The sequence below is a fragment of the Molossus molossus genome, unplaced genomic scaffold (genome assembly GCF_014108415.1).
Source record: "Molossus molossus isolate mMolMol1 unplaced genomic scaffold, mMolMol1.p scaffold_m16_p_10, whole genome shotgun sequence".
In the NCBI taxonomy this organism is placed as follows: domain Eukaryota; kingdom Metazoa; phylum Chordata; class Mammalia; order Chiroptera; family Molossidae; genus Molossus; species Molossus molossus.
The window spans coordinates 101,831,776-101,850,514 of NW_023425345.1; the positions used below are offsets into that span (position 1 = coordinate 101,831,776).

An 18,739-nucleotide genomic window follows, 5' to 3' on the forward strand; every position below is an offset into this window, starting at 1 on the left:
GACAAAATGGTAACCACGGGCCACTGTGGGCATAGTAGCTGTTTTTACTATTATAGCTCTGGAGAAATTCCAGGACTTGGAGTCAGCAAGTTTGGAGCAAAGTGATGAATGGAAGCACCATTCGCCCTAGCGGCAGACCCATGAACCCCTCCTCCAACAAAGTCAGAGCTATCATTGTCTGGGGAGATGCCTCTGTGAAGGTATGGGGGCTGCGGATCCAGGCAGAGCAGGCACTGAGAGACTCGGGTCCCCCACAAGGAGCCGCAGGAGGACTGCACTTGCAGAGGAGATTATATATATTATATATATGTTATATATATATATACACTGTATCTCTCAGCACTTAGACATATTCTGGCAAAAGTTCAGAATACCAAATTTAAAAAGCAAACTCCTAAAATCTTGTAGAGAGAAAAGAAAACAAGTTTCTCATGTGGAAATGAGGAATAAATTAGCATCAGGTATATCTAAAGCAGCATTGGTTACTAAAAGACAATGGAGCAATGACTCAAATTTATAAAGAAAAATTATTTCAACCTAGAATCCTATGAGGATAAAATAAAAATGTTAAGCACTCACAAAACTTAATCTCTCCATATACCCTTTTTGAAAAGTTGAGGATGTATTCTTCCCAAACGGAGAAGGAATCCAGGAAAGAATCCAGGAACCAAGGGGACTGGCAAAGGAACTTAGAGAAAGAAGCCACAGGGAGTTATTTGTGTAACAGGCTAGAGAGCTGTCAGTTCAAGTTAAAACAAGAAGTTAAAGGGCTCCGAGGAGAATATCTTTAACAAGAAAATAGATTTCATTACACATATTGAATATTTAAGAACCTGGAAGTACTTAGAAACTTTGGAGAAAACAAATGCTGTATAAGAAAGTTACGATCCAAATAGGAAGCTAACTAAAACATCACATAATTCTCAGCTACACTCAAATTTAGAAAAACATTCTAGTTAATCATGGCACAGGTTTATGGCAGGATGCTTTTTCCCTGGGCTCAGTCACATTACGTGTTTTTGCAATGGACCTATATACAAATCACAAAAGACTTACTTACAGTTCTAGAAGAGAATGAAGATGTAAGAACAACTGCAGATTTGAACAGAAATAGGGAAAGATAAGCAGAGACCAGTGGATGCCCGAATGTCCTCACCTTACAGAATGGCCACCAGGAGAGCTCAAAAGGAAAGGTGGTTTCCCTGGCGAGTGGGATTTGAAGAAGGAATAGGGAAAAGAGGAGGAAGGAGATTTGATGCCCCCGACTCTGCTTCAGCTGTGAGTGTGGCTTTGGTCTTTAGTCTCAGGAAGAGCACTTTATTTATTTATTTATTTATTTATTTTTTAAATTTTTTTATCCTCTCTGAGGACATTTTTGCATTCATCTTCAGACAGAGTGAGAGGGAAAGAGGGAGGAAGAGAGAGAGGGAAACATCGACATGAGAGAGACACATCGAGTGTTCGCCACCCACACGACCCCAACCGGGCTGGGGACAAACTGCAACCAAGGTACGTGACCTCAGCAGGAACCGAACCCGGGACTCTCCGGTCCGCAGGACAACGCAGAAAGAGCACTTTGGAGAAGCCAGCGTCTCAGCTGCCATTGCCTGTTTGAGACCCACGGCCACAAGTCCCAGATTCCACCTTTCTCCGCTTTTACTGTTTTTGGTTTTTGTAAGTAATTACTTTGTTTCTGAGCCACACTGTATCTTTTTATTTTCTCTCTGCACATTTTGTTTGACATTGCTTAACGTTTGCAGTAGATGAAATGCATCTTACTGTACCATCTTGACTGGAAAGCCATTGTACTACTATTATTTGTTAATCTTTACCCGAGGATATTTGTTTTTCCATTGATTTTTTTTAAAGAGACTTGGGGGATGTGAGGGACTGGAGAGGGGGAGAGAGAGAGAGAGAAAAACATCCATGTGAGAGAGATATCAATTGGTTGCCTCCAGCACTACACTAACAGGGGCCAGGGATTGAACCCGAAACCCAGGTATGTGCCCTTGACCAGAAATCAAACTCAAGACCCTTCAGTCCGAGGGTTGACACTCTAACCACTGAACCAAATCAGCCAGGGCATATGTTTATAATTTAAAAACTGGAATCTTAAAACAAAATTCATTACTCCTTGTAGGATCTAGTCTGTGATACACTGATATTGCGTAGTTATTATTATTTTTTATACACATGCAAAACCAGAATTTATCTTTCCATCAATATAATGTCCTTTTTCTGAACTCCAAAACTATTACTCCACAAGGAAAACTGAGGCATAGGAAAGGAAAGTGTAGGTGTCCAAGTCATTCACCCGTCCCATCCCCTACACCCTGCCTTCAGGTATATTCAGATATACATATTTCAATGTATAATCTCCACATGCAGTTTTTTTGTTTTTGTTTTTGTTTTTTTTTTTAGAGAGAGAAAGGAAGGGAGAGGGAGAGAGAGAGGGAAACATTAATGAGAAAGAACATTGATTGGCTACCTCCTGCATGCCCCCACTGGGGATTTGGCACACAACCTGGGCATGTGCTCTGACTGGGAATGGAACTGGTGGCCTCTTGGTGCAGGGGTCGACGCTCAACCACTGAGCCACGCCAGCCGGACTCCACATGCAGTATTTTAACTGCCATCCTGTTAGCACATTTCTCCTACAGGTTACCTTAAGTCACTTCTTCCCGTTCCTTCTCTTCAGTCCTCAGTGAAGGTAAACAGCGGCCACCCCCTAATTATCCTCCTCCTCCTCCCTCTCCTTCTCCTGTGTGTCAGAGTCCTTTTTGTAGCAGGACATCATTATTTAGTCATTCTCTATCCATTTCTTTCCCTGGCTGACTCATGCCCATTCCTTAAAGGTCTCTTCTAAGTCCTATTGTTTGGAGCTATTAGTCATCCTAGTGGCTTTTCTTTGAAATCCTCCCCAAGTGTCTTCTCTCTTCTTTAAGCCTCAAAGGTCAGAATAGGAAGGGTACTCTGGTAAGCATTTTCAGAAGGGCTGAAGAGAACATAATCCTTTCAGAAGAGAACATAATCCTTTTTATGATTTTTGGATTGAAGCATAAAACAAAACCATTGACAATTGTGTCCTAACAGATAAATAAACAAATACATAAATCTTGGGGTTGCCCTCATTTCTCTTGAATATTATAATTTCTTGCTCAGAGCCAGTTTGTTGTCCACTAGGCGGTGCTAGGGAACCCTATTTCCCTCCCTAATGCCCATTCTCCCCTTCGTTGTACTAGAACCCCCAATTATTGGCTGGGCACAGACCCACTCAGAATAAACACTATTTCCTAGCCTCCCCTGTAGCTTGATGGACTCTGGGCCTGCTGGCCATTGGAATGTTAATGGACAGGTTGGATGCAACCACAGACAAATATTTTTAAAGGATAAGGGCATGTCCACGTTCCCCGTTTCTCCTCCACAGTGCCTGAGAAAGGAGATCAGATGGCTGCTTGCCTTTGGCTTACTTTATATGCAAGAGAAATGAATTTCTATGTTTTTAAACTATTGGTTTATGTGTGGTGGAGGGGTATTTATTTAGTTCACACAGCTAACCCTCATCCTAACTGATTCAGTGGCCCTTAGAATGTGTTTATATATATATTTTTTATTTTGTTTTACTTGCATAGGATGATAGAGAGAGGAAATATCTAGCTGAGTGTGCTTTTCTCTCCTCTGTGCATGAATAGCTCAAGTATACCAAATGTCCACTATATACTAGATATTTTTTATGCCTTGTCTTATTTAATCATGACATAAACCTGTGATGCTGTTATTTTCATTTTTTTATTTTTTTATTTTTTTATCCTCACCCGAGGACATTTTTGTATTTATCTTCAGATAGAGCAGGAGGGAGAGAGGGAGGAAGAGAGAGACAAACATCGACGTGAAAGAGACACATCTAGTGGTCGCCACCCACAGGACCCCAACCAGGGCCGGGGACAAACTGCAACCGAGGTACGCGCCCTTAGCGGAAACCGAACCCGGGACTCTCTGGACCACAGGCCGACGCTCTAACCGCTGAGCCAAACCGGCCAGGGCTACTTTCATTTTTATAAAACTTATTTTTATTGATTTTTTTATAAAGAGAGGAAGGGAGAAGGGGAGAGAGACAGCAACATTGATGAGAGAGAAACATCCATCAGCTGCCTCCCGCACGCCCCTCACTGGGGACCAAGCTCGCAACCCAGGCACATGCCCCGACCAGGAATCAAACCAGTCAGGTCGGCAACCTCTCAGTGCAAGGGATGATGCCCAATCCACTGAGCCACACCAGCTAGAGGTTAAGTACCCACGTTCAAGATCACACAGGTGGTCAATAGTGGATGCAGGGTTTGCACATGGACATCTGGCCCCAGAGCCCACCCTCTCGGTACTCTTTGAATGTTGATTCTGTTGCTAAAGGACCTGTGAAAAAGGTATTCACAGTAGAAACCATTTATGGAGTCCCTGCTAAGTGCGGGTACTGTGCTGGTACAGAAAGCAAATTCCAGAACGGCCGGACTGAGCTGGGCCTAGGAAAAGCAGAGTAAGCCAAGTCACTGGGGGCTGGATTGTGCTGTGGGTGTCACATGATCAGAGCGCCCTGCAGTGGTGCTGTTTAGTGTAATTTTCTTCTCTTTCCTCTGATGTGTTTTGAAATAGTGATTGGTAGGTGAATTCTCTTTGAAGTTCAGTCATCCAGGACTCTTTTTTTTTTTTGTACCTTTGTTTTTGCTTTTGCTTTATCTGGACTTTTGATTTGTTTCATGTTGAGAATGTTGGTATCATAAAAATCTTATTCATCATATGCTTATAAAATTCTGCAAAATAGTTACTCTGAGGTACATCTTGTCTTATTGACTAATATTCAAAGTCATTATGAGACAAAAATATGAGGTATAATAAAAATACAGTAATTTATCAGCTAGAAAGTCAAAGATTATAAACTAACAGGGTAACATTAAAAATCATCTCGTTTCATACTAACAACCTTTGGGAAATTTAAAACTCAATATACTTAGTAAATACTAGTGACTAAATGGCCTATGAAAATAACTGTTCTTCTCATTTGTTCTCTTTACTCTTAACTGTAGCTTGAACGAAGGAGACACTTCTGCATTTCCACTGAGTGATTAGTAAGGTGAACTCTCAGTCCCAATTAAACTCTCCTTCCCCATGAAATCCTGTCACAAATTTTTATGCTCCTATTTGCTTCTTTACTATCAACTTTACCATCCTTTGAGTTTTATAGATGAAAATATGACCAAGAACCAAGTATTTTACACATTATAACTTTGAACCAATATTGCAAATTAATTCACCGAGCCACTTATTTTCCCGTCAATGTCCTCTAATGACACAAGTAACACCAGTTGCAGGATTGAAGAACTACTTTCCCTGGAAAAAATTGGTTATTGAAATAATAGGTTTGTGAACTACTCAATTAGTTCTTAAATAGAGAAGCAATATAGTTTCTGTAGTACCATGCTGTACTATAATCAGAATTGGGTAAGCATAGAAACAATTTTATTTTATTCTTTTATTTTTTACAATGTAAATTTTTTTTTTTTTTTTATCCTCACCCGAGGACATTTTTTATTCAGGTAGAGTGGGAGGGAGAGAGAAGAAGAGAGAGAGAGAGAGAGAGAGAAACATCGATGTGAAAGGGACACATCAAGTGGCTGCCACCCGCACGACCGACCAGGGCCGGGGACAAACTGCAACCGAGGTACGTGCCCTTAGCGGGAACCGAACCCGGGTCTCTCGGAACTGCAGGCTGATGCTCTAACCGCTGAGCCAAACCGGCCAGGGCTACAGTGTAAAATTTTTATATCTAGAATTAGCCAGCTGGACTCTGTTTAGATGATCTCGATTTTGTTGGCAGCATCCAAATCATCATAGTCAGGAGCCAGTCGAACACATACCTTCCTTTGTCCATCCGGCCTGATCAGGGTGTTGACCTTGGCATAGAGCTTCTTCACAGCCTGTTTGATCTGGTGTTTGTTGGCCTGACATCCACAGTGAACACAAGTGTATTGTTGTCTTCTGTCTTCTTCATGGCTGACTCCTAGTCGGGGGGATCCTGATGATGGCATAGTGGTCAAGCTAGTTTCTCCTGGGTGCGTGCTTCCGAGGATATTCAGGCTGCCTTCGGAGCCGCAGTGTCTTAGGCCGATGGCAGGTGGGTGACGTGCAGCTCTTCCATTCTCCGTGGCTGTGGGTGCCTTTCAGCACTGCTTTCTTTGCCTTCAGAGCCTTTGCTTTGGCTTCAGCTTTAGGAGGGGCAGGGGCTTCCTTCTTCGCCTTTGGTGCCGTCTTCGTAAAACGCAACAAATTCAGTTTTGATCACACACACACACACACACACACACACACACACACAAATCTCAATGGCAAAAATATGGCATTCAAAAAGAAACAGCAAACTACAAATCTGTAGGAATAAATATTTAAGACAAAAATATAGAAAACTCACAGAAACAACTTAAAAATCCTGGGACACCCAAAGAAGCAAAGACTATAGATATCTAATTCACAAAAGAAGAAATGCAGATTGAGAATAAACATAAGAAAAGAAAACAAAGATATGCAAATTAAATGCACAGTGGTTTAAAATATTTCATATTAACAAATATTTAAAAATAATGCACCATTGAATAGAAGTGCTGGGAATGGACATCCTTGTTCGCTCCTGTCTGAGCAGGAAAGCATTCTGTCTGCCACCATTAAGTAGGATGTTAGTTGTACATTTTTCATAGCTGCTCGTGATCACACTGAGAAAACTCCTTTCTGTTTCTAGATTCCCTTTGACTTTATTTTAACAATAGTGCACAATGTTGGCAACAATGCAACAAGACAGACACACCGGTGTAAGTTTGCACACTCCCTAGAAATCGAGTTTGCAATATGTATCAAATATTTTTATGCCATATTTTATGTCAATACATTTATTGCTAGGTATCTGACTTAAGAAAGTAATCTGATGTATGGTTAAATATTCACAAAAATATTCATCAGAATGTTATTCATAATAGTGACAAATTGAAACTACTGTAAAGTCAGTATCAGGAGAATGGTTAAGATAATTATAATCAACATAAAAGAAAATAATATGCAATCATTCAGTTTTAATTTACGAAGGCTTTTTAACGCTATGGGAAAATGCTTATTTTTTAAAAAGTGCAAGAACAGATCTGGTCCAGAAGCTTGGTTACTGAGTGACGGAGGTGAGCTGAATGGATTTGAAGTGATAGGGCTCTGTGATCCTTAACGGGACATGATGTGGGGACCAGAGATTGGGGAAAGATGCAAATTAGGGTCACAATTCCAGAACTCTGGGTTTAGTGGGAGAAGGACTAGAACAAAATATGAGAAAAAAGAGGGAGAGTCATCATTGAGCACAGGCAAAATAGAGAGAGGACAAAGACCACACTACTTCAGTATGGAAAACCAAGTGTTCTTATGTAAGTCCACCTGTCTCAGCACCAGTGTGAAACCTAAGCTCCAGAGCTGATACTTTCTATTTGCAGAGGGAAAAAAAGACTGGAAGGAAATACACCAAAATGTTAACAGTGATTTTTGTCTGAGTGGTGGATTGTGGATGAATCTAATTTCCTTCTTTAGCCTTTGTATGTTTTCAAATTTTTATAATAGTAGAGAAGTATTTTAAAAGATTTCTGACTGTAGAAAATCAGCACTTTAATTCCAGGTTCAGAAACATATAATAATGGAACAAAATAACTGCAAGATGGAAAAGACTTCAAGATCTATCTTCTTAATCTCTAGGCCAATTCCCAATTGCTTTATAAATGAACCCCTCCACCCCCAACAAATGTCCTCAAGGCCCTGCAATCACTTATACTGAGTTGAGAATGTCTCAAATATGTGTTTTCTTAAACAGTTGGTTTGAAAGTTGGTGGGTGATTTTTGTTTTTTTTGATAACTGCTCTTAACATACTCATTCATTCATTCATTCATTCATTCACTCACTGTGTTCCTATTAGATGGTGAAGATATTATAGAGGTGAAGTAATTATCTCCACATGGCTTAGTTCTCATTCCTTATGTGGTATGTACTCTAGGAGCAGAGCAAATGAAGCAAAGCAGTAGTTTTAAGGAGTGAGAGAATATTTCTGCCTGAAGAGATCAGGGCTGACAGAGCAGATGACATTTGGACTTCACCTTGAAGTACATAGGATTCCAACAGGTAGAGAGGGGAGGATGCCATTGTCTCCCTGAGGGCGGGAGTTATGTTACTTTGTTCACTACTGATTCCCTATTAGGTAGGTTAAAATGAAGGTATCAGTAGGGCTGTATTCCTTCCTGGAGACTCTAGAAAGAGATTTATTTCCTTGTCCTTTTCAGCTTTGAGAAGCCACCCACATTGCTTGGCTGTGGCCCCTTCCTCCATCTTCAAAGCCAGCACCGTAGCATCTCTCTGGCCCTGCTTTCATCGTCACATTTTGCTTCTTCCCCTCCGACAGAGCGCTTGTTGGCCAGGCTGCCCTCATCCCTCAGGCAGCCTCATGCCTCAGCGGGGGCTGCCCTCACCCCAGCTCCAGGAGTGAGCCTGTTTCGTCAAGGGAAATCCCACACCTATACCCGCACCAGTGATTCGTTCAGGAATTCACTTATGCCTGTTTCCTCCACTTAAATGTAAACTCCATCAGACTGTATCAAAAGAATGTTCACCTGTTTTCCCAAGAGCCTAGAATGGTGCCTGGCACATAATTCTTCTTAATATTTTAATGAATTTAGTTTTTCATTCCTTTTTAGCAAACCTAAACTGAACAGCTACTACATGTCAGGGACTTTTCTGAGTGACAGGGATGCAAAGTATGTAAGACTCAAGAAGTCCAGCAGAGAAGACAGACGTGTAAACCGTTTCATACAATACACCGTGGGGACCTGGCGTGAAGTTACACAGAAGAGGCAGCGCAAGCGCTGAAGGAGCCCCGTCTCCCCGCAGGGCTTGGGCAAGGCTTCCCAGCACTGTCAGGGAGCAGGTCGTGGGAAGATAACCAGAGACGTCCCAGGTAAAGGATTAGGGCATATGTAGTGTGACCATGTAACTTGTTGCCCAAACCAGAGGATACTTTGGAGAGTAAAAAGGGAGGCTATTGCCTGGCCGGTGTGGCTCAGTGGTTGCGTGTTGTCCCATGCACCAGGAGGTCGCCGGTTCGATATCCGGTCAGGGCACATGCCCAGGTTGTGGGCCCGATCCCTAGTGGGGGGCATGCAGGAGGCAGCCAATCGATATTCTCTCTCATCGATGTTTCTATCTTTCTCTTTCCCATCCTCTCTCTCTAAAATCAATAAAGAAAACAATTTTTTTCAAAGGAGACTATTAATAATTATACTGAATAACAGGTGTAAACAGACAGTGTTCTGGGCAAACCAGGCCATGTGGTCACTCTCGGCAGAGGAGCGCCGTGGCGGCAGGAAGCCCCTGGGGCATCGGAACTTGTGTATGGGAGTGAGGGTGCAGTGCAGCTGAAGGAGGGGCTGGGGCTGGAGTGGGTGGGGGTCAGAGCGTGAGGGACCGATTCCAGCATCGGCACCTGTGGAGCTTTCTCAGCAGAAGAGCACAGACCTGACGATAGCTCTGGCAGGCTCATGGAGAAAGGATTGGAGGGCCACAGACTAGAGGAGAGAGGTCAGACAGGAGGCTGGTACAGTGGCTCATTGGGGGATGATGGGCCCCTAATCGTAAGTAGTATAGAAGGATGGGTTCAGAAGGAAATACATACAACAGGTACCTCTGAGGTAGAATTGACTGGGCTGCAGGGAGGGGCAGAGAAAGGAGAAATGGATGATGCTCAAGTTTCCAGAAATGGATGATGGTAGCTTCTGTTCACCTTTCCCATAGGCTGGTGACAAGCAGAGAATGTGCTCAGCTGCTTGGCAGACTCTGAGAGTCAACAGAGAGCTTGGCTGACTCTTGCAGTTGAGTCACTAAATCCAAAGGGGTCAGGGCAGATGGAGAAGGAGTCAGAATGTCTCCTGGGAACCAGGGTCGTCTATGAAGGAAAAGTACTGGAGCAGAGGGGCGGGAAAGCAGATACCCGAGGCCGGGTTGTGTGTTGAGCCACAGGCATGTCCCATGCATTTGTATCCTCTATACCTCCTAGTCGTGATTCAGAATGCAGCAGGGATCCCTGCACAGAGCCATGAGGCACAGGTAAGACATGCTTCTTAAAAATGGAGTAGACTGGATGGAGAAGAGGTATATCTGTAGGCAAGTCAATGTAATGGAAGGGATTGGTGCTCTGGGTGCACAGAGGAGGAAGAAACTCAGTATCAATGAACAAACTGGCATTCTGTTTTGTCTATAATTCCTTGAAAAGTTAAAAAACTTTTTATTGTGGTAAAATATACATAACAATATTTACCATTTTTAAGTACACAGTTCAATGGCATTAAGTACATTCACATTGTTGTACAACCATCATCACCACTTATACCCAAAACTCTTCATCATCCTTAACAGAAATCTGTCCCCATTAAACAATAGCTCCCTTTTTTCTCTTCCCTCAGCCCCTAGGAACCACCATTCTACTTTGTCCCTGTGAATTTCACTGTTCTAGGTACCTAATAGAAGAGAAAACATACAGTATTTGCTCCTTCATCACTTACTGCATTTAGCATAATGTCTTCAAGGTTCAACCATGCTGCAGCATGTGTCAGAATGTCCTTCCTCTTTTAGGTTGATTAATATTCCCTTATATGCATTTACCTCATTTTGTTGATTCATTCACCCGAGGATGGAAACTTGGGTTGTTTCCACATTGCTGTTGTACATTCATTACTTTTTGAATCAAGCAATCACACTGTTCTAACTGAATTACCTTGTTGCGGAGGGAGAGAAAGAGTCTAGGTGAACAAGATGCTTTCCTCTTATCCCATTCATCCTGGGGACCCCCTGAGGTTCTGTGTACTTGGGCTCAGTATCTCCTTTAACTCTCTCAACAACAGTAGGGGTGTTCCCCTTTGCATAATGAGGAAACTGAAACCTAGAGGGTTAAGAGCTGTTCAGGATCACAAACTGGACATTGAGGGGGTGGGGAAGAAGGGGAGATTCAACCAACCTTCTGATATCCCAATTCTTTTTTTTTGCGGGGGGTATGTGCCCCTAGCAGGAACCAAACCCGGGGCTCTCTGGTCCGCAGGCCAACACTCCAACCGCTGAGCCAAACCTGCCAGGGCGTGACACCCTAATTCTTAACTTGAGATCCTATAGTATTTCAGGGGCCAACCACTATTTTGGAGCTTTATAAAATTTGACTTTTCCTTATTCATTATTTTTGTTGTGTATTTCCTACTTCCCATGCAATGACTAACAACAGAATCCTTAAAGGAAAAAAACTCCCTGCTGCTCACAGGCAGCAACAGAGAGGAAGGGGTGGCTCCGGGGACATTGTGTATCAGGTTGTCAGGAGAAGCAGCCTCGGGCTTGAGCATTGCAGGCAGCTATGTATTTCCCAGTTACCTGGAAGGCCTTTGAAAAGAAAGTCTGGTATAAAATCTGTCATTTGTGTGTCTGCAAGATTTGTGCCGAGAAGCAGGTGTATCTGCTCCTGTGCATAATTGCTGTTAAAAAAAAAAAAGTAAATTTCAGTTTATACCATGCCTGGTAGAACTGACCAGAGGGAATTGGGAAAGGCTAAAGCAAAAAGAAAACAAAGCCCCCCAAAACAAAAACACAGACTCAACCAGAAAAGGTTAAGATGCAAGGTGCCTAGGGTGCTTCCTTTGCTGGGGAAAAGCCAGCTACAGGACTGCTCAGGGAACAGGTGTTGGCATCCGATCATGTGATCATATGACCACGTGATGGAAGGGGAACATTGCTTGCTTTTCCGTTTGGGCCTTGAAGGTGGAGTGCTAGGACCATGAAAACATAGAGGAATTTCTGGGTTCATTTCCCTTCCCATCTCTCACCCCACAACTTCTGCCCTTTGACAGAGCAAGAAAACAACCCATGGACAGCCCTCTTGAAGCAGGCAAATAAAAGCTTGCCCTTTAATTCATGTGTAAAGAGACTGGCTTTCTTTACTAGGAGAGTCTGAGCCAATGAAGGCAGAAGATAAGAGCTCTAAGAGAGCCCTAGGGAAGCAAGTGTTAGAGTTCAAGTGCTGATACCACTCAGATTTAAACTAGGCTCACACTGAGAAGCCACTTTAAAAAAAAAACAACTTTAGAATGTGCCTCGTAATTTAAAAATATTGTCACATAAATGTCTTTTATTTAAGCTTTAAAATGTTCCATTTACTTTTTGAAATAGTTAAACATTTGCATGGTTCTAAACTCAAAAAGTATTCAGAAGTATACAGTAAAAATTCCCTCTTTCCTCTTCTCCCCACTTCCCTCATTCCAACATCCTCAGTCACAGGAAATTACCATGAAGTTTCTTGTATATCTGACAGGAGTTTAAGCTAAATACATTTTGGAATTTTTGCTTTTGTTTAACACTGCTATGCTCGGCTATTTTAATAGAATATTTTTTAAAAAGAAGAAGTGGAAGCCATGCCTATTTCCCTTAACCGACGATGAGCTCGAGTGTTTCAGGAAAGCCCCCGGTGGTACGCTGCCCTTCGCCAGGTGCCCACGTAGGTGGATTAGGTCAAGTGGGAAGGAGGCCTGGTGGGTCTTTGCTAATATGCAAATTTGACAGTAAAATCAAAAGTTAGAGCCAAATTATTACAATACAAACTCTAAACCTAGGATTAAAGTCTTGCAAAGTGTAATAAAACTACCCAAAACATTTGAGAAGTAGGTAATAGGGAGAGGGCCAGATAACGGAAGAAGCTGTCTCCACAGGAAAAAAACCCCTAAAAACACAATAGAGAAAATCAGAGTTATGATTGGGGAGGAGACCTTTTGGAGTCCAGAGCATACTACTTTTCTGTTTTTTCCTGATGAGTTTTCTCGAGAGCTGAGCAAATGCTGAGTGTAAATGGGGACCACAACCTGAAGAGGGTCCAAGGAGCAGCAGAGTACCTGTCACTACTTTAGGAATCCTCAGATCTATTATGTTAACTAGTCAAGATGAAACACCTCTATGTATCAAAATTCTTTTATCTATTTGCTCTGGAGTTGGACATATTTACAGTGTAGATGTTTGTCCATTTGAGTTCATTCAGTAACAGGTATTTACTGAGCACTTACTATTTTCTCCTGGGCACTGGGGATAGAGCCCTACAAATAGACAAGGTTCTAGTTCCCATAGCGCTTACACCGAGAAAAGGGGATCAGGACTCAGGGCAGGCCCCTTGTGCAGGGAGGGGTAAGAGTGTTCCAGGGAGAAGGAATGGGCCAGTGCAGACACTCAGAGGAGGCAAGCTCTTTGGAGGCAAGTGTATTAAGAACATAGTGATTGAAGCAGGAACAGTATGAGATGAAGCTAGAAAGATAGGAAAGAGGAGGAGGAGACAACAACAACAGATACATCTGTTCTTCAAAGATATGTTACTTTTTCAGGTTTTCCCACTTTTCCCTGTGGATCAGGATCTAGTATATGGTATCATTTTTGATGCCTAAAGAAGAAACAATCCCTGGCCAGGTAGTTCAGTTGGTGAGAGTGTTGTCCCAATACACCAACGTTGTGGGTTTGATCCCTGGTCAGGGCACATATAAGAAGCAACCAATGAATGCATAAGTAAGGGGAACAACAAATTGATGTCTCTCTCCTCTCCTTCTCTCTCTCTCTCTCTCTAAAATCAATTTTAAAAAATAGAAGAAACAATTACTCTCTTCTCTGAGCCCTTATAATAGCATAAATCACACAATTGGCACTTGTCTAATTTAAAATTGTTTGAGTACACAATCTTCTATCTCAATCAGATAGCAGGCTTTTTGAAGGCAGGACTCTTGTTCCTTAAGTGTCTACCGTAACCTTTCACAAGTAAGAGGTATTTACAGATACATATTGACTAAAATAATGTAATTCAGATGTACAAAATCTTGCATGACCAGAATGGATCGTGATTGTACACAAGGTTGTCAGTGTAGTCTACACTGAATGGCTCTATCTCCCTGTCTTTCTCTTTTCACAGAAGAAAGGCATAGCTAATGAAAGCACTGGAAAGCACTGGAAGGGGTGTCCCCTTCTCAGTTAAGCTCAGCAACTTTTGATTGGAATGACTGTGTCATCCTACCCAGCATCTGGGCAGTCTCCTCTGGTCGGGCCCCATTTAAAGAGAAGCCAAGTACACAAAGAAAATATTCCGGTTTACTTCTGCACTCACCAGAAGTCAAGGTTTTCTCCCCAGTTATAGTCATGTTAGTTTGATGTCTCCTTTAAATTCTCTGCCATGTTTAGTCTCAACAAACTGCAGGATTGGGAATCCCAACGGATACTATGAGGAAGAAGGAAGAGGTTTTTAAGTTAGGCTGATTCTACCACTTATTGATGGATATGACAGCAGAGATCCTGGAGCCCATAACCTTTGCTGGTGTCACCATTGGTTGGATTGTCCCACTAATATTCCACTCATCTCTATGAACTTCCTGCAAAAGTCCTCGTGAGGCAGTCTTGACCCATCCCCATACTCTTTCAGGGTCCCTGCAGGCAGCTTTCCCTTGGCCTGGGAGACCACTGCCTTCCCCTCCCTCCCCACTCCCTGTTCATCCTATTCTTCTGGATTTGAATAGCCACTGTGAGCGCTCCAGCTTGTGTTGAGGGCCAGGCACTATTCTAAACATGCTCCACATTTTATCCTCAGAAGTAGGCATAACCATTACCCTTATTTTCCAGAGGAGGAGAGTAAGACAAAGGCATATATGTTTTTGCAGCTAAAACCTTCATGTGAGTCCCAAAGGAGTCAGTGCCTCTCAGGTTCACCCTACTAGAATCCAAATGAGGCACTCTGACATGAGCTGGTGTAGCAGCTGTGTGGAGACAAGGGTGGCCTCTGGGGCCAGGTTCAGGTCCTAGTTCCATCGCTTATTTGTTGTGCAACCTTGTGCAGGGGAAGAAAACGTTTCTGTTCTTCCCTTCTAGGTTTTTTGGCTGGTTTAATAACGGACATAAAACAGATGAACAGGAGAAAAACAAATTTAATTTGATATGTACAAGAACTCATAGAAATATTAGACTCAAAGAAGTGCCCAAGGTAGGCAGCTTTTATGCCTTTTAGACAAAGAAACAATACATATGTGAAGAACTGACAAAGCAAAGGGGTTTGAGTGTGGGGTAGCTAATGAGAGGGGAAGTAACAAGATTTGTTTAGACAGCTTTCTCAGCCCTGAATGCTCTATCTCTAGTGATAAGGATGTTTCTCTACCCTCCTGGTACAGGGAGGGTACCTTTCACATGGAAGATTTATCTCCTGCTTTCAGAGGAACAAAGGAAGCTCAGCGCGTCCTTCTTGCACTATTTCACAAGTAACTTAATTCAAAGTAATCAATGTGCCAAAGTAAGGTTTGGGGATAGCATATTCTCCTCCTCCTCACTTGAGAAAGTTATCTATGTGACACAGTTTTTTAGACAATGAGGATAATAATAGCACCACCTTTCTGGCTTTGTTATGAGGATTTGATAAAAATGCTTGGTGTACAGGTAAGTCCTTAATAAGCACTAATTGTCATAATGGATGTCTTACACCCTACCCGCCCCGTCCCCCCTCCCCATCTTTCATTTCCCCACCCTATCACAGGAAGCATCTCACTCATTTATGTTAGCTGGTGCAAACCCAAATGCTTTCAGAGAGAAGAGAGCTGGCCGAAATATATGAAGGGACATGTATTTCAGGGAGATGAGTAACAGAAAATATGGGTGGCTTGCAAGGAAGTGGACAGTATGTGATTGTGTAAAAGTATTCAAATGAAACAATTTTTTAAAATGCGCTGAAGGCCCTGGCCGGTTTCGCTCAGTGGTTAGAGCGTCAGCCTGTGTCCAAAGAGACCCGGGTTCAGTTCCTGCTAAGGGTGCGTACCTCAGTTGCAGTTTGTCCCCGGTCCCGGTTGGTCATGTGGGTGACAGCCACTCGATGTGTCCCTTTCACATCGATGTTTCTCTCTCTCTTCCTCCCACTCTATCTGAACAAAAAATGGAAAAATGTCCTCTAGGGTGAGGATAAAATAAATAAATAAATAAATAAATGTGCTGACCAATGGATTAAGGTTGGCTTTAGTTCATTTTCTTGCTCAGTGCCTGAGGTTATCCTCTCCTGAAGGCCCAAAAGAAGTCAGAAGTACTCAAACTCATCTTTCTCTAGGCACAATGAAGCTCGCTGTAAAACTGCTACAGCTACATGTAAAAACTGTGTTCTAAGCCCAGATGGCCTCCTCTAAGCTCTTGGTGCAAAAGTGTGGCATTTCAGCCAAATCTTATCTTCAACTGCATTATATATGGTTAAAAAAACACCCCAGGGCAGCACCTAGCACATAGAAGAATCTCTTTAAAAAATAATAATAATTTTTCTTTATTGATTTTAGAGAGAGAGGAAAGGAGAGGGAGAAAGATAGAAACATCGATGAGAGAGAACATTGATTGGCCGCCTCCTGCAGGTCCCCCACTGGGGATCAGCCCCACAACCTGAGCATGTGCCCTGACTGGGAATCGAACTGGGTACCTCTGGTGCATGGGTCGATGCTCAACCACTGAGCCACATCAGTGGGGTGAAGAATCTCTTTTTCTGTGTTGCCTCTCCAGTTAACCTCAGGATGGGGAAAAAAGCATTGTGAGGTTTTATGATACCACCTGCAAATTTAGATGGCTCTAACACTAAGCACAACTCCAGATAATTCTATCATTAATTCATTTAAAAACATTTTTTTTCTTTATTGATTTGAGAGAGAGAGAGAGGAAGGGAGAGGGAAAGCTAGATAGAAACACTGATGAGAGAGGACATCATTGGCTGCCTCCTGCATGCCTCCCATTGGGGATTTGGCCCACAACCTGGGCTTATGCCCTGACCAGTAATCGAACTGGCAACCTCTTAGTGCATGGGTTAACCCTCAACCACTGAGCCACACAAGCCGGGCCAGAAATTCATTTTCAAAAGGACTTGTTCTTCTGTAAACTTATGTATAGAGTAGGTGGCCTCCATTCCAGTGACATTTTAGGATTCGTGGTCAAGGAGGCATGGTGGTGAGAAGTGTAGATGGAGGTGGGACTTAAATTCTGGCACATCATACCCGTGTGCTGGAACAGAATAGCAAGTGGGGAGAACAGACAGGTGACAATAGACATTTACTTAAATAGGTGAGGCAGGACCCCGGAGCATGGTGACAGTGCTAGGAGGCCCAGGCAGACCCTGGAGGTCTAAGTAGAATGGAGAGCAGCAAGTAGAATTCAGGTGGGTGACACTTACAAGTCTAGGCAGGGAAACAGGAGGGAAGCACCCGCATACCTGAGTCTGAGTGCCTGGTGACAAACAGGGTTCTAGCCACTGGCCTGGGTATCAGGCAAATAGGGCAGGCCCCCCTTTGTATAAAGGCAGGTACCTGGAGAACCACGCCAGCTACTATGAAACTCAGCTATATTCTACTTGCAATATTTTTCTCCAAGCAAGTTTATAATGGAAATCACTATCGAAACAGAATTCATGTACCAGAAATATACTTTTCACCTACATTTTTCTGTGAATGCTTTGTTTTGTGTTTTGAATACTTTGAATCTGTGATGTAAGGCATATCTGATTTTAGAAGTTTGTCTGAATTAAGTTCCTCAGCCCCAATGAAATGGGAGAACCCAGGAAAGCACCCCATCACTACACTTCACCAATCGAAAAATATCACAAGCTTTCTAATATAATTTATTAAGTTATGCTACTCGAATTACTTTCTCAAATAGGAAGAAATAAAGCTGAGCTGCAATGGGTACAATGAATTTTATGAAAGTAGAAAAGAGGAACTATACCGCTAGCTAACACTGCTTAATATTTCTCACGGGACATTTTTCTCACTTGAAAGATTTCTTGTGTTGGTTACATCATCATCATTGCTGGGTTGAGATCTTCTCTATTTTGCAACTCAACTTTCAGAATGAATATATATAGAAACTGTATTTATAAACATACTCTAAATTTATGGGCAACAGGCAGGCATGGAGGCAGCTTCGCCACCCTTTCCCAGACCCCGTCACCATTGTTTACCTTTCTTCTTAATTCAAAGAGCTAAACACAGTTTCTTCTTTGCCTCTTTCATTTTTTATGCAATTAGCCTTCCGCTAAGTTAGGGAGTTTTAACTCAGGTGATTCACCGACTATATGTAAAAAGAAACAAACCAGCTTACATTTTGTTTAGTGCCTGGGACGTTGGATTACCTGGGTTATTTTAACTACAGAAGCAGGTTTACTTCCATCCCACTCAGAATTATCCAGACCACTGCCCCATTTTCTGGTTCAGCAGTGGGAAATAGCTGTGCTTCCAGCCTCGGAGGAGGCTGCGGGTCAGTTCCTTCCGGGATTTGCATAGGTCGCCCTCGCCCCCGCAGCGACCCGCACCTCCGAAACAGCACCTGGCAGCTAGAGCTCACCGACTGGCGCGCAGGCTCTAGGACCGCGAGGGACGCCGGCAGGAAGCGGCGCTCCGCCGAGCGCCGGGCGGGGCTGGTTGGGGTGTTCCCCGGCAGCCGCGCTGTAGGAGCGAGAGGCGTGCGCGGGGGAGTGGGCGGGGCTGCGCGCGAGGAGGACCCAGCGCGCGGCGGGTGGGCGGGGCGCGCCGCTGGGCCGCTCCGCTGGGCCGCTCCGTTGCAGGGCAGGCGGGGCATTAGGGCCTCGGCGGAGCCCGCTCTCCAGCGCGCTGGGCGGGG

The 18,739-nt window shown here is 43.3% G+C and overlaps 1 pseudogene; it reads right to left on the bottom strand.

The window, feature by feature from the left end:
- Positions 1-5,843: 5,843 nt before the first annotated feature.
- LOC118623831 lies at positions 5,844-18,697 on the bottom strand (annotated as a pseudogene).
- Between the last annotated feature and the right edge of the window lie 42 nt (positions 18,698-18,739).